At 41.2% G+C, this 25,949-nt stretch overlaps 1 long non-coding RNA gene across 1 annotated transcript; it reads right to left on the bottom strand.

Moving 5' to 3' along the window:
• Nucleotides 1–520: 520 nt before the first annotated feature.
• LOC105857085 (uncharacterized) lies at nt 521–25,575 on the bottom strand. The gene is made up of 4 exons (XR_001147478.3): nt 25,153–25,575; nt 18,791–18,976; nt 18,130–18,256; nt 521–989 (listed from the first exon to the last, which is right to left on the bottom strand). It is a non-coding gene; the product is annotated as an uncharacterized LOC105857085 (long non-coding RNA).
• Nucleotides 25,576–25,949: the final 374 nt, after the last annotated feature.

Raw genomic sequence — 25,949 nt, 5'->3', positions numbered from 1 at the left:
AAGAGGCAGCTCTGACCAGAATTTCCACCAGCCAAAGTCAGGTTCTGTGTGTTTGGTTTCATGAATGGAAGGCTAAGCCACGAAGCCTTAGAGCTGGGGCTGGAGATAGGGAAGCCCACACCATCAGATTAGGTTGAAACTCTCTAAATGAATTCACAGCCTGAAAATATGGAGGAAGGGCATGGAAAAGGAGCAATAACAATGGCTGTTGCAGATGTAGCCTAACTAACAGCACACACCTCTGGGACCAGGAGCTTTCTGTGAGATGCATCTTCCATCCAGGCTGTTCCCTGTCCTAGCTGCAGTCTCTGGAGGTGCAGACACAGGGAGGATGGAGAGGACAGGAAGATGAAAGACAGAAGTGATCATGCAGTTGTGTCTGCACTGAGCTCAATATAACTTTATTTGCTTAAAACTATAGAAAAAATAAACCAAAAAAGTCATTTTATTTGGTAAAGCTGGCAGCCAATCTCTGGGTGTTAGTTCACCAGTTTGATTGTTTTAATACTGCATAATATATTATTCATCCTGACTTGAAGTTTCTGGCACCTTTTATGTCATTTTATCTCTACTGTGTGTCTTGTCCTCACTTTGCTATTGGGTCATGTTTAATCCTGTCTTCTAGACCCTGGCCCCCTGGACTTTTGCACCCAAGCCCAGTGCCTCACTTGTTCCAGCCTCTTCCCTGAGTTGCTAAAATTAGCAAAGCACCCTGGGTGGTGGAGGGGCATGGGTAGGCACTTCTCACATCCATCCGCCTTCCCAGGGTAGGCGTCTGGGCCGGGATGCCTTGAAACACTAGAGAATCCCCTCCTTCCCAGCCAGGGAACACCCTCTGCCACAGCGGCCCCAGGAATCAGGGCCAAGGAGGTGGCTGGGGGCAGGTTTTCTTCTCATTCTTCCACACAGCAGGGAAAGTCAGGATGCTTCTTCAGTATGGAGAGTTTCAGGAGAACATCATGGGTATCTGGGTCTCGATGTCTGAAGATCTGGAATATTAACTCTTCTTGGTCAAACTGACCTCTCTTTGTACAAAAATGATAAGAAAGGGTACCTGTCTATATAAACAACTGAGGGAACATTTCTCGTGTGAGCAAACAAGGCAGGATGGGGCCCAAAGACTGGCCATGAAAGACACAGAGGCCCTTCCCAGTGAGGTTGCGGGAACTATGTCTCACATGGCCTTCCAGGGTCCCTGTGCCTAGAGGTGAGTCCCCTCATGAAACCCAAATGCAGATTCTGGCTTCCTGTCATCTCATCGCACCAATCATTCTTGCCCTGAGCTTTATCTGGACTTTCTCCAAAGCGTTTGTGCCAAGCTGAGGGGTCAGTTCCTCTGTGAACCCGCCCTCCCTCGCCCTCAGACAGGCAGCTGTAAAATTGGCTCCACAGCAGAGAGACTAGGTGCAGGAACCTGTCCTCAGCTGCACCGAGGGGTCAGAAGATCATGACTCAGTGAGGATAAAGTAACAGGTGATCATTCTTAAAAATACATTCTGTACAAATATCCCTGGTTTTAAGGAAGGGAAAAATTAGGATTAGGGGAGGGATTATAAAATATGGTGAGATTTAATCATTGAATAATTGTTCCAAATTATTAAACATGACAATTGCATAAGGATATAGTTGGCCACTGTTGTGCATTACTGTGGTGACATCAACTTGGTGAACACTGTGTCTTCATTAGTTAATCATGAGGTCAGTCCCTGGAGGGAGCTCATTGGCATCTTCCCAAGTTTGGGGTGGATGTTGGTGCCTAGAGAGTGTATAAATGACAAAAGTCATGGCCAGACCACGAGAGGGCTCAGGGTAGAGTGAGCTGAGAGCATTCAGGGGTCACCTGTCCATGTTATATGTCTGTCATTCCCAGGTGGCTCCCAGCATCTCCCCTTGTGAGTGGCAGGAAGAGAGACTTCACCCACTGGAGACAAATGGCCCAGATGGAGAGAAGCTGGGAACCTGGGCCCTGAAGAGCCACCAGGCCCTGGAGCTGGAGGTGAGGAGAGTCCACCTGGCTCAGAGGATTGAAGACCTGGAGTGGGAGCTGTCCCTGCTCCTTCAGGTGGCCAACAGCAGTTCGAACATGGGAGGGAGCTGGCCCAGCGGACACAGTGGGCTAAGGGGCACTGAGTCACATCAGATGCTGCATGGTGGCCACCCCCAGGAGGTGCCTTCTGACCAAGAACATGAACAGGTTCCCCTGGTAGGAAGGAGTGGCCATCTTGGGCCCGGAGTATGTGCTGGTTTTACGACACGCTCCTACAAGGAAACACCGGGATTTCTTTCAGAGCCTGGACCTCAGCTTGTGCTAAATTCTGCCTTTAACTTTCTGGGGTGAGGGAAAATAAACTGACATGGGTTGACAAAATCAATGTGTGCTCCTATCAGAACTCGTGCCTCAGTTTTCTCCCTCAGGTGCAGGCCCTTGCTTCCCCCAGAGACTTCAGCTGGGGCACCTGGCTTGAGGGGTGAGGAGTGCTCGGGTGGGGGCCCTGAGAATGTAGGTACGGCTGTTGCCCATCCATGCCCCGCTGCCATCACACCTCACTGCCGAGTCTCAAGGCCCCAACATGACTTGTGGGGAGTCTAGGCAGCCATGTCCCCTCCTGGCTCCAGCCAACCTCTTGGACACAGAGGAAGGTTCTGTCTGTGCCCTGGGCCTCCTGAGAACATCAAATGTCCCCAAACCGAAGGAAACTCTCTGAGAACAGCCAGAGCCAGACCAGTCAAATTGGAGTTCCCTGACCCTGGACACCCACGGCCCTGCCCTCTGAGCCTTGCTCCAGCAGTTCCCGCCTCAGAAGGCCCCTCCTCCTGCTGCTGTGCCCAGGTGAGACGTGCTTCACCTCCAAGACCCAGACCAGAGGCCCCTCAATCCACAGAGCTTTTTCCCAACCCTTCCCAGATTTCTACCCCTGTGTCTCCACCACATGTCTGACTCCTACCATGGTCATCTGTGGCCTGGATGGCCCTGTCTTCCAGTCAGAGCTCCTCAAAGCAGGCTGTGTGTCTCATTCACTTTGGTGTCCCTCTCTCTCACACACACAGACACGCTCACACACAGTCATGCACACACACACTACACACACATGCACATATAGACACGAACCGACATTCAGGCATACGCATAGACACAATCACAAACAGGCATGCACACTCTAACAGACACATGCACATAGACCCTGAAAACACTGCATTGCAGGTACAGGGCAATAAGTGACCCAGGAAGGCTTAAAGAATGTAATCGACTGTAAGGACATAGCTTCTCACCAAAGAGCATGCAGTCATGTTGGGATGCCACACAAGCACACGGGAAACCATACAGAAAATGCTACAAAACCAAGTGCCAAACCCCATGGGCAAGCTAGAGTGGAAGGATGAACTTGGAGGCCAGAACCCTTAGGGACAGCTTCCAGGTGGTACTGACTGAACTGTCAGGTGGCTAGAATTTAGACTCTAGAAAGGGGCACAGAGATGATTGCACTTCAGGTTGGTTAGGTGTCTGGAGGGAGAAAAACATGCAGGGTATTGACTAAGAAGAGTTAGGGTGCATCCCTTGAGGATGAGGAAACATAGTAGAAAGTAGAGTAGGGACAGTGTCCCGAGTCTCCCTCAGCTGCTCAAGTGGTCTGTCTGCGTGACCTTCACCACTTCATAAAGGCACTCTGAGTGACTGTTCTCTGACTGAAGCCACCATTGCTCTGGGGGTGTGAGAAGCTACACACAGCCCCAAAACCCGAGGCCTGGAAACGAGCTTGGACCAGGAGATCTGCCAACTTTCCACTGGCCTGTGGGGCTCAGGAAGGCTAAAATGAGAAGTGCATGGCTGTGCAGAAAGCTTGGTCTCCACTATTCAGAGAGGATCAAGGAAGTAGAAACCAGAGGGGATTTGAGTGGAAGACTCCTGATACTACCTAGACTCATAAGCTGATGGTGCCCCTGTGCCTCGAAACAGACAGTAAGAACTCTGTGCTCTCTTAGAGCAGAAACTCAACTGTAACCAGATGACCAAGGGAAGAAATGGTCCTGGCACCCAGAGTCTAGTGCACAGCTGTGTCTCCCAGGAAACAAAAGGAAAAGCACTTGGGGCATCTCCGTGTGCTGGAAACACTGCTCTCAGTGTAGGCCGAGCGAGGTGGCTCACGCCCATAATCCTAGCACTCTGGGAGGCCGAGGCGGGAGGATCACTCAAGGTCAGGAATTCGAAACCAGCCTGAGCAAAGCGAGACCCCGTCTCTACTATAAATAGAAAGAAATTAATTGACCAACTAATATATATAGAAAAAATAAGCCAGGCATGGTGGCGCATGCCTGTAGTCCCAGCTACTTGGGAGGCTAAGGCAGTAGGATTGCTTGAGTTTGAGGTTTCTGTGAGCTAGGTTGACATCACGACACTCACTCTAGCCTGGGCAACAGAGTGAGACTGTCTCAAAAAAAAAGTGTAGCATAGCCTGTCAGTTTGGAGTTTTTCATGTGTACAGGGCACAAGCAAAGACATAACTAGAAATAAATATATACACAGACATAAATGTGGAGATTTAGAAATATGTGAATACATATACAACATAAATATATGTATCAACATATAAAGTTAAAATTAAAATATAAATACTTATGCACATAACATAGAAGTGCTGCCTGCCATTCTGGTGATCTTTCTCCATAAAGGAAAAAAATATATGAATATAAATGTGTATTTTGTGTGAGTGTGTGTATATATATATATATATATACTTTATTACGTATATGTATATATTAAAGTTATATAAATACATATAGATAAATAATATGTATAAATAAATAAATAAACATTATCCAAAAAGACAAACACAAATACACACAGACTGATACACATACAAATATATTTATACTAGTGGCATCTTTCAATTAGAATAGATGCTTTTCCTTTTAACCTCTAAGGTGGGGGCAGACAGTTTTGTCTCAGTAATGGTGAGTGAAGAAGGGCTTTCCATGGAGACTTAGAAAGACAAGGTCTGATCCCCTAGGATTCGCGGGGGGCACTGGGAGTCCTGAGGGGTAAAATGTACTGGACTGAAGGACAGCCAGGCCAGGTTGGCCACGGGGGTTTTTAAGGGGTGAGAATCATGGCCTCAGATGCTGAAGGCTGCACAGTTCTGGGTAAGCCTGTGCAGGCCTTTTCCATCTGGATCTAAGGAAACCTATCGACAGGCACGAAGAATACCTGATTGGAAATAAACTCAAATACAGGTGTCTGAGGCCTCTTGCATAAGTACATTAGGCATAGAAAACGGAAATCTGACTTGACAAATTTTCTGGACTTTCAAGTAGCTGGAAGGTCAAGGAAACCAGGTTAGGGGCCGATTGTTGGACACTGGCAGCCAAGGTGGAAGAATGATGCCAGTGGCCAAACTAGTGCCTACCTTGTGGGTCAAGGCTAGTCCATCCTGTCAGAGATAAATTTCATATGAGCAAGTTGGGAAGCTAAATGGAACCCTGAGGTCTTTTTCTGGCATGGGGCCTTGGACCAAGAGCTCTGTTAGCTTTCCAGCTGACTATTCTGTTCAAAGGCTAAAATCAGAAGAGTATGACCATGCAGGAAGTCCCCTTCTCTTCTATTCTCAGAATCTCAGGAGATAGCAACCAAAGGGGACTTAATTTAAAGACCACCTGATAATACATGATACCATATGTTTTTGGCACCCATATTCACCCCAAAACAAGTCAACTCTCTGTGCTCCCTCCTAGAGCACGAGCTGAACTTTTTCCAAATACCAAGAGAAGAAATGGCTCTGAAACTCAGCCCACACACAATTGCATTTTTCAAGTAGAGCAGAGGAGTAACACTAGGGGGCATCTCAGTGTGCTGGAAACAGTGCTCTCAAGAAAGAGTGAAGCACAGTTTATCATTTTGAAGTTTTCCCATGTATACAAGAAACAAAAAATAAATAAATAACTAGAAATAAATATATATACAGACACACAATGTGCATAGTATTAAATATGCATTAATTAAAGATGTAACATATAAATATAAGCATCAACATATAAAAATATAAATTAAAATAGATATTTATACATGCAACTTCTTAGCCCTGCCTACCACTCTTTGGTGGTCCTTTTCCATATAGGAGAGAAGTATATGTGCATATACACACACATGCACATATATATAGATAGACACATAGATATTATATGATTGTATATATGTATGCATATACATGTATAAGGAAACATACATATATATACACACACACATATTATGTAAAGAAATCAAACACATTTGTGTTTGTGTGTCCCTCTAGCCACCTAGTCTCAGCTAAAGGAGACAAAAAGGCCACAGGTATCTTTACCTGCCAGTTTCATGTGATTCATCCCTGATGGCAAACACCAGGCCTGCAACTTTAACTGATGTGCCATCATCTTCCAAGTAGGAATGCTGTCTACCTCTGAACTTCTCAATCAGGATGGGTGCTTTTCTTTTTAACACCTAAGAGGGGTGCAGATAATTATGTCTCAGAATGGGTGGGTGGAGAAAATGTTTTCCATGGAGAGATAGAAGAACAAGGTCTAAACCCCCGCGATAGACTGGGGGCATTGAGAGTACAGGTGGGTAAAATGGTACTGGGCTGGAAGAACAGCAAAACCAGGTTGGTTAGAAGTGCACTGACGACCTTTTGGCTTTTGGGTGCCTGGATATTGGACTAGAATGCTACACAGTCCAGATTAAGCCTATTTTGGCCATTTTCAGCTGGATCCAGAGAAACCAATGAATAGGCCTTAAGAACACCTGGATTGGAAATAACTTTGAAGCTAGGTCCCCAAGCCTTCTTCCATAAATACATGGAGCATGGAAAACATAGGTCTGGTTTGATAAACCATTCTGGACTCCACAGCAAGTGTCAGGCAAAGAAAACCAGTACACAGGCAGACTACTGGACACTGTTATCCCAGGTGAATGGTTGATACTCGTGGCCAAAACTAGTACCTACATTGTGTGGTTAGGAGGGGACATCATAGCAGATGTAAACTGAACTTGCACAATCTGGGGGCTATCTAGCCCATTTCAGTCAGATGTTCTTGGGCCAGGAGCTCTGCTACCTTCCTGGCTGGAATTTGGGTCCCAGAGCTTGAATGAGAAGTGTATGGTCCATATAAGACACCCTTGTCTTCTATTCTTAGAGACTTGGGAGGTAGTAGGCAGAAGGGACTTGATTGGAATACCACCTGATATTATTTGATCCTATAGTCTATTGGTGTTCCTATTCACCCCAAAATAGCCGGTCAACTCTCTGTGCTCTCTCCTGGAAGAGGAGCTCAACATTTCCCAAACACCAAGGAAAGAAATACCATGACATTGTTTTGTCATAGTTAAAATAAAAATATAAAGATGAATCTCTAAATTTAATTTTTTATTTGGGAAAGCAGACTTGTAATTCAAGGCATACATGCAGACTGAGTGATCTTTGGTATGTCTGAAAACAAAGAGAAGTTTGGAAGCTTTATAAAAAAACAGAAATGTTATATGTTCATTGGCACTAACAAGGTTTGGTGGATCTGGCAAGTTTTGATTAGGAAGTAATGGTAAGTGGGAAAAATTAGTCTTAGAGTTGCAGCAGGTCATTTTAAGCAATATTAGATAAGACCGTTCTCAAGTAACAAAAGTCGGTTTTAGCAGCCAGACTTACAGAGATTTGCACTGTTGAAACGTGTTATGTGTTCTCAGTGCTTTCCGCCACCACAGGCTGCTTTGTTTTAGTTGGGTGTGATAAGAATGACACAATTTTACATTTCTACCTTTTGATCAATATCTTTTTATGAAACAATCACTGATCAATCACTTTGAACTTCAAATTAATTGTCTCTTGGTGTCAGGATGGACCTGTGCTGGTGGTCTCTGTCCCAGGTCAGGGGAAAGTATGAGGACCTGTCAGGGACCCAGGACACATTAGGGTAACAAAGAGGCCAGAAGGGAACATGTTCTCTGGGGCATAGCTGTTTGGATTCCAGCATCAAGTTCCATTTTACCAGTTGCACAGGCATCAGAAAGTATCTTGAAGCATTTAATCAAATTATGTTATGAAGAGAGTTGGATTTACAAAGATTAGGTAGGCAATAAGAACAAAGCTTAAAAATCATAATGAAATAATAAGCCCAGTTTGAGTAATAGCTTTAAACCATGAAACTGATTTTAAAGGTAATAACTAAACATATTAAAAAGTCCAGACATATCTGGTGAGAATTATTATGTGGAGTCTTGTTTCAATCTCTTAGGAAAAGCTCCTTACAGCATGGGAAATTCAACTTGTCCTGGTTTACATTTCAATGTCTCTGGCTATGGCATCAGATAGTTTGGTGAACTTTCTGTGTGGCCCATACATTACTTGCAAGACTTGTTTCTTGAAATTCATCTAGTTTCAGTTTATAGGGATTAAGGCACAGAGAAGTTTGCATTTTTGTAATTTTTTTGTAAGAAAGTTGGATGAGAAGAACCCAGAAAAATTCAGAAAATAATATACAGAGCTACAGTCGAATAATGAGTGTATTATAGCTTTTTTTTAGAAGTATAACTTTTTTCTCTATATTAATCACATAGAAACCTCAGGTTTAATAACTTCTTAAGGCTAGGAAGCCAAATCAAGGCAGACTTTAGATTTTATTTACAGTTTTAAGGATGCTGGCTCTGGCAGAAAGTGAGTTTTTATTTACTTATTATAAGTCTAGGTACCCTTGAAGTCAGGCATTGTATGCATATTTTCAAACATGATATGTTAGTCAAAGCCTTGGTAATAAACAAATCTGGAAAACAAACGTTTCAAGTAGACAAACAAAAATGTTTTAAATAAAAGTCATAAAGACATGATTTTATCAGTTATTCAAAGTCACGAAGTCAACATTTGTTCTGCTTAATCTCCATTAGTAGTGTCATGAATCCACCAGTTTCTTTAGTAGAGTTCTGGACATTTTTATTTAGTCCATTGTTCTTAAAGTTATCAGAAACCTGTATTTAAGAGTATTTGTTGGAGTCTGTTTTATGAATCCGACTGAGAATGAATTTTAGAGAATTCAAAACTATAACCATGACAAAAAATTAGAATAGCCATGGTTAAAAATCTGATGGAAGTTTACAGACAATAAGGAAACTTCACTATATCTATGACATATAGTAGCCAGAATTATGACTGATAATATATTAGATTTCTATAAACTTACATGTTTATAGAAATAATATTTTTGAAACATTTATATCAACAATACCAACAAATGAAACTAAAGAAGATCAAGTACCACTTATCTTTGGGCCATGTTTCTTGTACAATTTAACCAAATAAGTCTAATCATTTAATATCCTTTTAAGATGGGAGATATATATATTTTGAATCTTTCCAGGGACTCAACTGGAAATTTTCATAATTAATTCTAGGTTAAAGATGCTTAAGTTAGGCCGGGCGCGGTGGCTCAAGCCTGTAATCCTAGCACTCTGGGAGGCCGAGGCGGGCGGATTGCTCGAGGTCAGGAGTTCGAAACCAGCCTGAGCAAGAGCAAGACCCCGTCTCTACTATAAATAGAAAGAAATTAATTGGCCAACTAATATATATATATAAAAAAATTAGCCGGGCGTGGTGGCGCATGCCTGTAGTCCCAGCTACTCGGGAGGCTGAGGAAGGAGGATTGCTTGAGCCCAGGAGTTTGAGGTTGCTGTGAGCTAGGCTGACGCCACGGCACTCACTCTAGCCTGTGCAACAAAGCGAGACTCTGTCTCAAAAAAAAAAAAAAAAAAAGATGCTTAAGTTAGAATTCGATTTCAGGGAGATTTGTCAAAGATGTTAAAGGGCTGAAAACATTTGATCAAAACAAAATCACAGAACACTATAAAATAGTAGTCATTCATTTAACAAAACTGATAATCAAAAGACTTCCAAAGCAGTAGAGAAAGTTACATGAATGTAAAAACCTTCACCAGGGAACCAGTAAACCCAGGCAAGAAAGTATGTTTATAATTTTGAAGACATTTCTAATTTTATTTTATCATTAATTTTTAAAACAATTTATCAAAATTTTTCTTGTCATATGAACTATAAATAATTTAATTACTAAACATTTTATGAGTGCTCATTTATTTAAATCAATTGAAATAAAACTTTTGCAGGGATTTCTTGCTGACTATACCATATTTTATTATATAGACATTACACATGACATAATGCATGTATATATGCATCGATACATCTAAATATATATATATATATAGTGTATAAATGTTCCGGCAAGGGGTACAGCTAGTGTTACAGCTCTTATGGCAGCGCTTGACTGGGGAAAGAACCTAGCGGCACACAGAGAGTGGGAGAACAGTCTTCATTCTTCCAGCAGGCTCAGCCGACTTCTAACTTCTGACCCCCTTTCCTTGTTCTCCTTCCATTTTTATACCCTTGGTAGGACTCAAAAAGCATCCAATCAGCAACAAGCTTTAACATCCAATCAACACCAAGCTTTAACATCCAATCAGCAACAGAGGGATTAAAAAGGTATCCAATCAAGATCGCCCAGCCTGCCCGGCTGGAGGACAGGAGCAGGTGGCCAAGCACCCACCGAGGCCCGGACAGCAGGCATTGGCACACGAGGCCAGGCCCCAGCAGCACGCGCCTGCCCTGGCCTCCAGCCAGCCCTGCGCAGCACCGGCCTGCGGGTATGCAGAGCTGTGGGGAGGCGGCAAGCAGCCCCATCCCAGCGCCAGATGGTTTTTCCCTGTCATATATATATACACACATAAAAAAAGCTTTTAAAGTTTTCATTTTAGAATTTTAGTCATGAGATAGTAAAACATATAAACTCACCAGTTTATAAAAACCAGTTGGATCTAAAACATTTTTCTGACAAAATAGGATAAGGTTAATATTTTTTTAAGTAGGCCATCTTATAAAGGCTATGAATCAAATTTTGGGTAAAGCAGTTTGACTCAGTTATCAGTATACTAAGTTGTACAAAGAACAGTTAACTGTGAAAATGTGACTGAAATATATGAGAAGGCTCAAAACATAAGAGTTCTTCTAACAACAAAAAGACCAATATTATTTACAGACAGGATCAGGCTGGAACCTGTGACTTCCCAGCCTGGAGTTTGCTATACTCCTTCTTTCTCATTGGCACTTCCACATCTCCAGTTTCTGTTACAGCCCGACCAGCTTCATTGCCTGCTGCTCAAGAGGAGGCCAACACACTGAGACAGCAGGGCTTACAGCAGAGAAAGAGTTTTATTATCACATGCGCCATGCGACGAGAGGGGAGTCATTTCTCAAATCCATCTTCCACAAGAATTTGAGAGAAAGGGATTTTAAAGGTAGTTTGGTGAGCATAAGGCTAGGGAATGGGGTCTGCTGATTGGTGAGGGATGAGCTCGTAGGTTTGGAATGCAGAAATTATCTTCTCAGTCAGTAGGTTTTCTGGGCAGGGGCTTTTGAGGCTGTTGGATCCATTCCCACATCTATCCACGGGCCTGGTTGGTGTCAGTAGGTCTCCGGGATACAGAGTCTGAAAAACACCTCAAAGACCAGTCTTAAGATTTAAACAGGAATGGAGTCCAAAGTCTTGGGGTTTACAATAGCAATTTTATCTATAGAAGTAGCAGAGGGAGTCACATATCTTGTGCCTGCCCGGGAGGATAGTGCAGTTGAATAGTAACCAGTTACAGCAGCAAGGAAGTTAGGGAACAATGGCTGGTTGATTTCTGGCTATATCCATACTGCTATAAAAATAAGACTTGTAATACTATTTATACTTTGTAGCTTTACATTATTTTAATATGGACAGTTTCATTTTCATGTGTTCCTGCCAGACTGTGAGAACAAAAGACGTTGTGAAATATTTGACACAAAAGGCCTTTGGTCCAGTTCTGGCAGTTACAGGGCTTGGTTTTGTCACCAAACCAAGTCAAGTAAGTCCAGACTTTCGGTCTGTCCATATGTAATCATTAGTGTCTGGCAACTTAACAAGGGGAGCAAGCGAGCTACCCCAGGTTGCAGAGGCCTGGCTTGTGAGCCGTCCATAACATCTGATTATTTAACAAGCGTTGACATCTTGAGGGTTAGTGTCAGCCTCATCTAAGAGGTGCAAGAATGCCATCTGTGGGGTTTGATTGCAATATTGCCCTAGAATGTCACCCAGAAGAGAGAAAAATTTTCTTTCTAGTGACTTTACCTGAGTACAAGACACTTTTTCTGTGTTCATTTAACTCACCAACAGGAGAAGTACCATAATATGTTTTCTTTGGTTGTGGATGCCACTGCTTGTCACATGTCCATCTTCAGACCAGTCCCACCTGGCACTCACGTTGGCAGAAACGAAAACGAGTTCGGGTTCCTTTGTATGATCTACATGTTGGCATAACTAGCAATTAGATTGATCAGTTAGTGTGGCCAGGGTTTGAAAGACTGGTGCAAAGGGATGCTGGGTCTGTGTCTGACCTTCTGGAAAAACAGTAAGAGTTTAGTAAGAGTGAGTCATAGTTTGAAAGAAAAGTCATAGTGGAAGATTAAAAGGGAAATTGGGAAAGGTTGAGGCAATCTCCACTCAGCTTCCAACGTGCAATCCTCCAACGGGGAGGATTAAAAGAAAAAGTGTTTATAAAGGACCCTTTTGTGGGGAGGGGATAAAAAGAAATAAAACAGAAGAGTTTTTAGATAAAAACTGTGGTTTCTTGATCCAAGATCTTGGGACAAATCTGTCTACTTTGTGAAGATGTCTGCTTCAGGGGCCCGGGAACCAGCCTTGGAAATCCTTACTTTCAGGGCACCTGTAGGGGTGGGCTTCCAACTCTCTCAGAGTAATTTGGTGTAGCTTGCATGAATCCAGGAAATTTTTTCTTTTATTTTGATGGCAGTGTAGGTGGTTAACAGTACTTCATAGGGGCCTTCCCAGAGAGATGACAGCACATGTCTTTCTCTAAAAATTTTCATATATACACCATCTCTTGGTCAAAAAGGATGGCAAAGCCTGTGAGTTGGTGGAAGCCATGCTCCTTTCACCTGTTGATGACATGCTTCAAGCATATTAGTTAGTGTGTGTATCTAGCTTGTTCACTTAAATCCCAGCAGTCTCCAGACACCCTGGCAATAGAAGATCACCTGCCTCCAGAGGCATCTTTGGAGTCTGTGTAAATAGTGACAACTTTTCCTTTTACCAGTGTGTAATCTCTAATGAAGGCTATACCAAAACTGACTCAAGGAATTTTGGGGTGAGCTTTTGAGTGCCCTGAAATATGTTATGTTCTGAGTAAGTAACAGTTGTCTGTACCCTCTGGAGTTTGCACCTAGAGGCTTTATGGCCTCACTCAGTTAGTCTTCCAAAGAATAAGGAGGTCTAAGAGGACACCCGGTTTACAGAGTAAAACATCGTCTATATACTGAACAAGTACTGAAAAAAAGTGGATCCCTGAGTAAACATTAAAATACAAATCAGCTGTGAAAATTTGAGAGAATATTTAAGGACATTCGCATAGTATCTCTGTACATTCAGGTCCATGTTAATATTCTCCCTGTGAAGGTGAATGTAACAGAAATTGTGAAGCACAGTGAAACAGAATTTTAAAAAGTGGAGCAGAGGTCAATTATTGTACTATTAAAGTCAGATACACTAAAAAGGCATTTAAATCTGTTTCTATTTTTTTCATAAAATATTTGATGTAGTAATTATTTCTAAGATAATCAATTAGAATACCATTGTATATATTGGTAGCAAAATATAATAAACACATAACATATATAGACACAAAGAAATTTAGATATAAAAACAGAAGCAGATCTAATACCTCTTATGAAAAATTATTCTTTGATGTATCTTAAAATTATTATATTTCAATCTGACTATAAATCTTAGCCTATTTTACTGTTTTAAGCAATTACTAGCTAGGCAACAATTAGCTGTTAGTAAATTTTTGCAATTTCTGTAACTGTTTGCTGAGACAAAGACCTAAAAGACAAGACTTATACATGCATAGGTAGGTGAAGTAGAGTACTTAGTATAAATTAAGGATCCTATTTTTAACTGCATCTTGGCTTTGGCTCTCAGATCTCCTAGAGAAATTTAAGACATTATTTCTCAATAAAAACCACACAGGAAAAAGAAACAAAGGAATAGAACACAGAAAGATCTGTGAATTATTGAACACTTGAGTAGCATGGATTGTAGCATATCCATTTACTGCTACTATCTTCATGACCAAAGCAGATATTTCATTCCTCTAATAAGATTTAATTAGTTTAATTAGTTAATTAGTTTAATTAGTTATCAGATATATTCTAATTAAAAACTCTATTTGCCTCAAATTCACAGGGTTATCTTCCAATTATTCCTTACAAGAAGCAACTGGACTGTAGTCTGGGGGTCAGTGTAGTGGATCAGAGTGTGATCATTATGGGTAGGACTGCACACGATTCGAAAGCACTTCCACTTTCACTTCACCATTCACACTTTTCTTGATTAAATAAGCCAACTTATTCACCAAAGTTTACTAAATTCACAGGAAATACAGATGAATTTGGCTTCCTTTTAAGGAAGTTCGGAGTGCTAATTGACTTATAAGCCAGTCCAGTACCATGCAGACATGACACATAATGCCTGGACATCCACAAAAAAAAACTAAACACAGGCACACACATGACCCCACACAAGTGGGTATGCCCACACACAACACATACACAAACACACATACACACACACAGGCAAACACACACAAAGTTCCAATGCCTTTCACCTCACAACTCTAGCCCTGAGCTTCTGATAGGAACTCCCTGGTTTACAAGAGATCACTGGACCCGAACTGCCTCTGACAAAACTGGTCTCTTTTCTATGTCTGAACTTTAGTTGAGCTGAGACCTAACCTAATTAAGCCTATGGATCAAAGTGTTGGATCACACAGTTTGGTGGCAGTTTGATTTTGAAAAGCCCCTTTTATACTTTTTTTTTTCTATTCTTTAACAGAAAAAGAGTGTTCAATCTTTGTGTTTTAGCTTGAACTGGTTGTAAGGTTTCCAAGTGGCTTTCCATTACAAATAGCGTAAACTTTGAGCCTATCTCAAGAGCAGTAGGAAAAGTTAGCAGGTCCAGGGTTGGCAGAAGAGAGAACAGAGAGACAGAGAGCTTGAGAGACTGCACATTTTCAATTCCTAGTGGCAGGTTGACCACTTGAGCTCTGGATTTTCCTGAATGAAATTTGCCCTTCAGTTCACACGTGTGCACGACAATTGGCCATAACCAGCTGCAGTCCTAGCACACCAGGCACGCCTTTCCTTCTTTCTTTTTTTATTTTTTTGAGACAGAGTCTCAGAGTCTCACTCTGTTGCCCTGGCTAGAGTGCCGTGGCGTCAACCTAGCTCACACCATCCTCAATCTCCTGGTCTCAGGTGATCCTTCTGCCTCAGCCCCCCAAGTAGCTGGGACTACAGGCATGTGACACCATGCCTGGCTAATTTTTTCTATATATTTTTAGTTGGCCAATTAATTTATTTCTATTTTTAGTAGAGATGGGGTCTTGCTCTTGCTCAGGCTGGTTTCGAACTCCTGACCTTGAGCAATCCTCCCGCCTTGGCCTCCTAGAGTGCTAGGATTACAGGTGTGGGCCACCACACCCGGCCCAGGCACGCCTTTCAATCTTTCTCTTTACACACAGACTTGGGAGTTATAGGTGCCATAAACCAACCGGGGTGCCCAGATGGGATCGTTCTCCTTGTCTTTCCTCACAGAGGATTGTTTTCCCATTTTTCTTTACAAGAAGCAATCGAACTGTGGTCCAGGGGTCAGTGTCGTGGATCAGAGTGTGCTGATTGTGGGCAGGACGGCACAGGGTTTCACCGCTGAGTCGTTTCCCGCCTCTCACGTGTGTCTCAGGTTCTCTCTCCAGGGGTCTAACACCTCCGAGAGGGCTCAAAACGCCGAGTGATCAGCTCTTATGTGCGTTTCCTGGATGAGCCTTCTTTTAATTAATTTTGTTGGGGTTCCCTTTAGGGCCACATCACTCCACCCGCAGTCACCCAGGCAGTCCCACTTGCACCCGCAGTCACCCAGGCGCACCTTTGGCTGGGACGAGCAAAATGCCCTTTTCTTCGGAGCTGAGGAACTCAGTCTCTCATTTATCTACAAACAGGACAGTTCGGTTTCTCCTTTCATTTCACAAATGCTCAGAAAAGCCAATTCAGAGAAATCTGGGAGGAAGAGGCGATGAATGGAGAAGACCCTTTAGAGTGCACCTCCAAGTCAAAATTCGGAGCCCTCAATATAACTTCCTAGAGAAAGTATCAACAGCTGACAATAAGCCAGGACCGTCAACCAAGATCCCGAGGGCCGCTGGCTCAGGAGAACTAAGCAGTTCAGCCCCCGTGGAAGCTTGTGGCAGTCGGGGCGCCCAAGGGGGCCATGCCGGCGCTCAGGAAATTTAGCCATTATCATGAGACTGACAAGACTCAATTTCCATAACTTATCGGAAACGATACAGGCACAGACCATTTTACTTTTGGCTGGGTTTGCTGTTGTATGACTTTGGTGTCAACACTGACACTCTAAAGATCCAGGATCATAGGCAAAACTGGATGCCAACAATTTCAAAGCACTTCCACTTTCACTTTGCCATTCACACTTTTCTTGTTTTAATAAGCCAATTTATTCACCAAAGTTTACTAAATTCACTGGAAATACAGAGGAATTTGGCTTCCTTTTAAAGAAGTTAGCAGTGCTAATTGACTTATAAGCCAGTCCGGTACCATGCAGACGCGACACATAATGCCTGGACACCCACAAAAGAAACCTAAACACAGGCACACACATGACCCCACACAAGCGTGTGCGCCCACACACAAACACACACACACACACATACACACACACAGGCAACACACACAAAGTTCCAGTGCCTTTCACCTCACAACTCTAGCCCTGAGCTTCTGATAGGAACTCCCTGGTTTACAAGAGATCCGAACTGCTTCTGACAAAACTGTTCTCTTTCGTACTTCTGAACTTTAGTTGCCCTGAGGCTAACCTAATTAAGCCTGTGGACCAAAGTGTTGGATCAAACAGTTTAGTGGCAGTCTTATTTTTAAAAGCCCCTTTTATACTTTTTTTCCCTATTTTTTAATGGGAAAAAGACTGTTCAATGTTTGTGTTTTAGCTTGAAATGGCTGTAAGATCTCCAAATACCTTTGAATTACAAACAGTGTAAACTTGGAGTCTATCTCAAGAGCAGTAGGAAAAGTTAGCAGGTTCAGGGTTGGCAGAATAGAGAACCGAGAGACAGAGAGCTTGAGAGACTGCACATTTTCAATTCCTAGTGGCAGGCTGACCACTTGAGCTCTGGATTTTCCCGAATGAAATTTGCCTTTCAGTTCACACGTGTGCATGAGAATTGGCCATCGCCAGCTGCAGTCCTAGCACACCAGGCACGCCTTTCAATCTTTCCCTGTATGCACAGACTTTGGAGAGGTGCCATAAACCAACCGGGGTGCCCAGATGGGATCGTTCTCCTTGTCTTTCCTCACAGTTAGAGGATTGTTTCCCATTTTTCTTTACAAGAAGCAACCGAACTGTGGTCTAGGGGTCAGTGTCGTGGATCAGAGTGTGCTGATTGTGGGCAGGACGGCACAGGGCTTCACCGCTGAGTCGTTTCCCGCCTCTCACGTGTGTCTCAGGTTCTCTCTCCAGGGGTCTAACACCTCCGAGAGGGCTCAAAACGCCGAGTGATCAGCTCTTATGTGCGTTTCCTGGATGAGCCTTCTTTTAATTAATTTTGTTGGAGATTCCCTATGGGGCCACGTCACTCCATGGGCAGTCACCCAGGCAGTCCCACTTGCACCCGCAGTCACCCAGGTGAGCCTTTGGCTGGGACGAGTAAAATGCCCTTTGTCTTCGGAGCTGAGGAACTCAGTCTCTCATTTATCTACAAACAGGACAGTTCGGTTTCTCCTTTCATTTCACAAATGCTCAGAAAAGCCAATTCAGAGAAATTTGGGGAGGAAGAGGCGATGAATGGAGAAGACCCGTTAGAGTGCACCTCCAAGTCAAAATTAGGACCCCTGAAAACAACTTCCTTCAAAAAGATTCAACAGCTCAGAATAAACCAGGACCATCAACCAACATCATGACGTCCGGGGACTCAAGAGGACTTACCAGTGCAGCCCAAGGGAAAGCTCGGAGTGGGGTGGCTCAAGGGGGCCATGCTGCTACCTGGCGCTCACATTGGGCTACTCCTTCCAGGAATCCTGAGTCATCTTTGAACCCCAGGTGTGAGCACCATCTTGTCAAAAGGAAAGAACCAAATGCTTTAAAATAATTAAGGAGGTTTATTCTGATCTGAATATGTGTGACTGACTCACCTGGAGCACATGGCCTCAGGAGGTCCGAGAATATGTGCCCAGACTACTGTGGTACAGTTGGGTGTATAAGTCCATGCAGGTCGGAATTCCAAATAAGTCCCTAAGTCAGTATGTGGAGGGCGTGTATTTGTTTTGCCTGAGTGGCAGGACATCTTAAAGTGTGTTCTTATATGTTATATGTGCACTTAAAGATTCTTTTACTTCTAACTGGTTGAAGAATGAAGCTTCCTCTTAAGGCTTGGAATTTTTTAACTTAAGAAATCTGTTCATCAGAGACAAGCCATTGGATGTTTACTGAAACTCAAATGATCTCTTATGTACATTGAAGGCCTATAGGTTTGTTTTAAGCTTTGCCTTCTATAGCCTTAGGTCTGTTAATGATTTGGCGTCTCACTGTTATAAAGTATAATGTCTCCCAAAAGACAGAGGTGTATCAGGATGCAGGTCTGACCTACCTTTTCATAGCCAGTATCCGAGCCTTAAGGTCTTTCAGCGGTCCACTTTGCCAAAAAGGCGTCCATTCCATCACAGCTTGCGGGCTTAAGATTTTATTTTAGTTCATGCAAACATGATTGTAGAGTCTTCTTCTACTTGTCTTGATCCACCACCATCCTTGTGCGGCCTCTTGCGAAGCTGGTGCTCTGTGAAATTGTTTACATTCAGCAGAAAAATATTATCACCTTGCTACAAATACCTGGTCTACCCCTAGCAACACCAAATCCTAACAGTGCTAGGTGAGTTTCCAAATATTAGAGGTTGCATCTCTCTTTCTTAGTGCCTCCTTTAGGCCAAGGCCAAAGTCAGGTTTCTGGATGTAAATCAATGACCTCTACGATTTCTGTGATGTTGCTAATGAGCTGCTTGTCTAGGGAGCATGGCCTATAGAAATGTTAGGCTTTTAATTCACCATCTTATAACAGGACAACTTTTGTTTCTAAAGCATTTCATAGTCGTAAACTAGCCTAAAAGCATACCTAGCATAATAAAAAATATTTCTTTATCTTTTGGCAATTGATATATCTGGATGATGGCAATTAATGTAATCATCAGGAATTATTTTATTTCTGCGAGAAGCTTATATTTCAAGGCCTGATTTAAGTTTCTGATAGCATATTCGACTTCATAATTTTTAGTTTTTTGAAGTATTAGCCACATAAAGCCACATTAAAATCATGGTTGTTTTATCTATAAGGTTTAAATTATTGGGAATAGTTCCCAAAATGCTGGCAAGTAATTGTTGGGTTCTTTCTTCAGGTGAAGGACGAAGGGTGGCTGGGTTCAAAGTGATGCAACAATGGATAGAGACCTCTAAAAGGAGAGCAGGAACATTTCATAGGATGTCAGGTGACTGTCAGTAGAAGAGTCTGTGTCGGATAGGAACAGTAAGTGTAGTGGAAACTCTAGAACTAAATCAATGGAAGTTTTCATACATTTTTCTGTTGCTGTTATAGATCCCAAACAAGGTGGATATGGCTTGGTCACTAGATCTAACAAAATACTGAAATAAGCAGGAGGTCTCTGATGATTCCCACATACCTGAGTCAGCACTTGATCAGAATTTTCATGAACAAAAAGTAAAAAAGGATTTGTGAGCCTAGAACCCTAGACAAAATCTGATAGTTTATATTTCAGTATTTATGTTTAAATAGGAGCATGCTTCTTTTAACTTGAAAAGTACACAGTTATTAAAACATACTTCTATTAATACCTTTTACTAATATATAATTAACCTAAGATCAACTGTCTTTTGGATTTGCCAGGTTTGGAGCATTTTAGTTTTTGCACAGAGGGAAGTAAAACTTACTTTTTTGTGTTTTTAAATACCAAGATTGAAGGACAATGGCTCTCATAAGAGTTGTGAATTATTTAAAACCTGAAGAGTTTTAACAAATCTAATTATTCCTATTTTCCTTTATTTTGCAGAGAAAAATTACTGTTCTGAATTTTTAAAGGGTAAACCAAAAAATAGTATTACAGAAACACGATATAAATCATAACTAATGTCAGAAATAATTTTAGACATTTTAAAAACACTGTAAATAACAATTGTAATCAAAAATAAATTATGAAAAGCAAACAAGATTTTTTTAAAAAAAACTGATTTAAGAGTGTAAAAAACAATAACCAAAATTGAACAGAATTACAAGAAACTTCCACATAAGCATAAAATAGCCCCGTCATTTTAAATAAAAGGGTCACTCATTTTGTTTCTGCTTTATAACTATTTATATAATAATATGGAGGAAAAGACTTATATATTTAGACATACACATATATATAAATATAAAAATCGGTAATAATTAAAATTCTCTATAGCTTTAACAAATAATCAACTAATCAGTATATTAAATAATACATATATATCATATTAAATTTGTCCTATGGATAAACTATTAATTGCTTAAATAAGAAGGAAATCATATCTAATTTCTTATGTACATATTTTTATTTCTCTAATTATCATATATAATTATTTAAATCAAATGTCTTCATATTAATTATAAAATATGTTATATATCATAAAACATTATAATTTATATATTATAAATGCAATTATATAATATTTACATTAAATATCATCTTTAATCAAAATATCTTTCTCCAGACACAAAAAAGAACTTGAGAATTAAAAAAGAAGAATTATTTTACTATTTTTTCTCCATCAACACATATTAACAATTGCAATAGATATATACATATTCACATACATATATACACACATACATATTTATTTCAATTGTATAATTTTGAATATACTGTATATATATATATATATATATATGTATATATATTCTCTGAGGACAACTGGAGCATATATATTTTATCCTTAATCTATTGCCATTCAAAAATAACAAGAATAGATATTATCATTATTTATAAGTGTTTTGTATCTGTTTTTTACTAAGAAACTTCCCAGGCTTTCAAAACTTATTAATTAACTGAATGATTTATCTAAGATCTTAAAGGTAAATAAGGACAGGGAAATTATAATTTAGTTAATACATTAAATCCTCATGATTTGTAGCTTGTAAAAATATTACAAAATTAAAACCTTTAAAATGGCATCCATTATTATCATTTCATTTAGTTCAATATAAGTTTATACATATAATTTTGTGGTTCAAGCAGTTATGAGATCAGTGGTATTTTACTTATAAAACCAATATAGAAAATTTATAAAATTTAAGTCATAGAAATTTTACCCTCTTATTAAACAAACAAAAATATTGTTCCTAACATTATGTTCACAGGTAAGCTGATTTTTAAACATGAAATCATATCATAAACTAAACTCTTTTGATGTTGAACCCAAAGCCATTACTTCTTAGCTCCTAACTATAGTAACAGAAGCTTACTATGTAAATAAGCTTTTAAATGTCTACCGAAAGAAACACCACTTAATAACTTTTTTCTTCTTTCTTTTCACGTTTACAGCTTAATTGAGGTATAATAAGCATACCAAAAAATTTTACACTGAAGTGTAAAATTCAAATTGTTTTGGTAAATTTATACTTATGCAAGCATCACCACAATCCAATTTTAGTACATTTCCATCACCTGCAAAAAATTCCTTCACAATCATTTGCAGGTAATCCCCTCTCCCACCCCAAACCTTGGACAAATACTGACCTGCTTTGTCTCTATAAACTTACTTTCCTAGACATTTTATATAAATGCAATCACACAATATGTAGACCGTTGTGGTCTGACTTCTTTCACTTAGCATGTTTAAGTTTCATCCATATTTTAGTTCTTATCAGTAGTGTGTTTTTAATTACTGAATTATATTCCATAGTATGTATATACCACATTTATTTAATCATCTGTCAATTGATGGATTTGTGGATTGCTTCCAGCTTGAGCCCTTATGAAAAACACTGCTAGAAACATTCACATTCATGTCTTTCTATGAACATTTTCGTTTCTCTTTAACAGATTCCCACAATTGGACTTACGAGGTTGTGTGTTAAGTTTAAGAATTTGCCAAACTGATTTCTAAGGTAGCTGTTCCTTTTTACACTCCCACCTACAACATGTGGGGATTCCAGTTTCTCTGTATTCTCATCAACACTTGATATTTTCTGTGTTACTGTGGTCATTTTAGTTGGTATGTAATACTATATCATTATGGTTTTAATCTGAACTTCTCTAATGGTCAATGATGTTGAGTATTATCATAATATGCTCATCATTCATAGGCCCATTAGCCATTCTTATATCTTCTTTGGTGAAATGTCTATGCAAGTCTTTTGAACATTTTTTAGTTGTATTTTTATTGTTGAATTTTACATGTTTTTTATATATTCTGGATTCAAGTCTATCATAAATATCATTTGTGATTTCTTCTTCCAGTGTGTGGCTTATGTTTTAGTTTTCTTAATGGTGTCTTTTGAGGTGCAAGATTTTATAATTTTTATAAACTCCATTTTAATTTTTTCTTTTATGGACTATGCTTTTGATGTTGTCTCTAAGAACATCTTTCACAATACAAGGTAATGTGTAGGGAACTGACATATATTTTCCTAGTTTAAGAATTAAAGTTAATGAGTAATGTACCTGTTCTCCCCAGAGTGTTTGAAAGTAATCTGTTCCAGATAAGGTCCTTGTGATAAACAAGGTTGTTGCCTAGAGGCATAACAAAGGACCTGAGTTGCAAGTAAGCAAGAGCTACCCCACCCCACAGCATTGGGGGTCTGGAGGCCACACGATAAACACATTGTTCCTGTGATTGCTGTGTACACCCCATGAGATGGCTGGTTAGTCAATGACGGGTAATACTACTCAAGGGAGGTGCGACCTAAGCCAGGCACAGCTGCCCGAGTTCAGCCGAAGATCTTATGGGTCACCCTAAGAGAAGCTGGGGATGAGAAATGCCCCCTGTGGCTCACCTTGCCCATCCTTGCTAATCTCTGTCCTTTATCTATGCCTAGTGCCTAGAGCAACCACCTTGAAATTCTGAGTCGGGATATCTGCTTCCCTAAGGCTACGCATTCCGGAACTTATGGCTATCGCTGCCACACCTGGGTGGTTGCGTACACGGAACTAACTTTAACCTTTTAGAGTATAAAAGCAAAACTGACCCACTGTATTATTACTTGAGTCAACCGTCTGTACGTGTATCCACGTTTTTCTTTGTGTTCTGCATTTGTGTTTTGTGTTCTGTGTTCATCCTCCATCCTGTAAACAGGCCACAACAGTAATGCATATTTTTCCCTATTTCTTATTGAAATTGTAAAGTGCTGACTCTTACATTTGGATTTATAATCCATTTTCAATTAACTTTTGTGTGCTGTGTGAAGTAATAATGCTTTTTTGGCATATGGATATTCAATTGTCCCAGCACTATTTGTTAAAAGACTGTATACCTTTGTCAAAAATCATCTGACCAGAAATTTAAACATTTTTTAAGGACTCTCAAATAATTTTCATTCCTCTATATACCTGGCCTTGTGGCAACACCATGATGTCTCGATTATTGGAGCTTTACAGTAAGTTTTGAAAACAGGTACGTAAGTCTTTCAACTTCATTCTTTTATAAAAATATTTTTATAAAAATTTTGTCTTCATTATTTTATAAAAAATTGTCTTCATTATTTTAAGTCCTTTCCATTTCCATATAAATTTTCAAATCAACTTGTCTATTCCAATAAAAATGTCTACTGGGATATTTATAGGGATTGCTTTTAAATTTACAGTATAATTTGGAGAGAATTATGATCTTGACAATACTGAATTTATAATCAATGAATACAAAATGTTTTTCCACTTATTCATATCTTCTAAATTTCTCTCAGCAATGTTTTATAATTTTCAGTGTACAGGCTTTACAAATATTTTGCTAAATTTATCCCTATTTTATTCTTTTTCATAATATTTTAAAAGAAACTTTTATTTAATTTTGTTTATTGCTAGTATATAGAAACACAATTGGTTTTTGTAGTTTGATCTTGTATCCTACAGAGTTGTTAAGCTCATTTATACCTTAAAAAAATCATCTGACCATAAATTTAAGCAGAAGCTGAAAAATAAATGTCATATGTTTTCATAAGTGGAAACTATGGCTACACAAAGGAACACAGGATGGTATAATGGAGACTCAAAAGGAGGGTGAGGGATAAAAATTACTTGTGTGGTACAATATACACTATTCAGGTGATGGGTACAAAAGCCCAGACTTCACTGTATCATATATACATGTAAGAGAATTCAACCTGTACCCAATTCTATCAAAATAAAATAAAAATAAATAAAATTTTACCATTAAATAAATATATAGATAAATAAATGGGCTACATGGGGGTGGGAATCTTCTATCAAGTGAGTTCATGCTTGGCATTTGCAGGAAAAACCTGACGTCAGAGGCATCGATGTGAAAAACATCACTCCCCCCTCCAGAAGAATTCAGGCTGCTGGGAGCTACAGATGTGGCCAAAAGAGGGCTCAGCTCTGAGTGCGTTCATTTACTGAGCACTTTTGATGACTCGCTAGGACTAGATGTAGGCCTTACCTCAGATATAAGCCCAACCCTTCCATTTCCAGAAGAGGAAGACCTCACAAGCGGGGACACCACTGAGAGATAGTAGAAAACTTCCCAATTTCATTGTGAGGAACAAAGAGCACCCGTCCACCCCCGCCCCCATTTGGGTGGTCTCTCTGTGAAAGCATTTGGTGAGTGTCTCTGGAGTTGGCCGTCCAAGCTGAGCTATCTGACGGCGTATTTGCTAAGGGCGTCTCTCGGGTGGCCACTTCCGTCCCCACCACGCGAATTCTCCTTCCGCAGCCCAGGCCGCGGTGGAAACGGCGCGGGCTTTCTTACTAGGAAAAACGGCCTCGCTGTGAAACCAGCTCTCTGTCCGCGCCGGCAGGACGATTTCTCACGGGCGCCGCGACGCGGAGCACTCAGGCGGCCGTCTCTGTGGCAGCCATCTGGACATCCGGGCAAACAGGACACACAGGGAGGATGAGCAGGTAAGCGAAGGCTCCGGAAAGAAGGGCTGGCTGCGCACGCAATCTCTGGACGTGGCGGTGGAAGGCGGAGGACGGCGGCGGCCAGGAACGGAGAAGCCGGGGGGATTGGGAGCAGAGAGAGGAAGCGGTAGGACAGAGCGGACCCACTGGAGGACGCGGGCCAGAGGGTGTCCCTGAGAGGTGACCGTAGGAGGGTGGTCACAGCCAAGGGGCGCTGCAGCCCGAGGTCCGGCCCTCCAAGCCCAGGCCCGCTCGAGGCTCGGACGACCAGCTTGTCATCAACCCCTGCGCCTGCCCGGCCAATCCGCAGCTCCGCTCCAGCTGCGTCACAACGTGACCCCTGTGACCTCACGCTCCCCCACCCGACCCCACCCTCCTGTTATTGCGTGGAAAAATGTCCCCCTCTCGCTGTCCCCGTGCCCGAGGAACCGATCCCGCTATGACCTTGTGTCCTTCCGGCCCTTTCCCTGTCACCTCACCCGCCTCCACTGGTCCAGCGGGGCCACATGGCCCCAGTTTTGAGGAGGAAATAATTGAGGCTCATTCCCAGGCGCTGGGGTGACTGGGCCCCAGGAGCCAAGCAGAAAGGCTTCACGGAAACACTGGGCGGGGAGGGGTCGGAGACTTGCGGCCGTCCTGCTGTCC

Source organism: Microcebus murinus, chromosome 16 (assembly GCF_040939455.1).
Source record: "Microcebus murinus isolate Inina chromosome 16, M.murinus_Inina_mat1.0, whole genome shotgun sequence".
Taxonomy (NCBI): domain Eukaryota; kingdom Metazoa; phylum Chordata; class Mammalia; order Primates; family Cheirogaleidae; genus Microcebus; species Microcebus murinus.
This window is presented reverse-complemented; position numbering and strand designations above follow the sequence as displayed.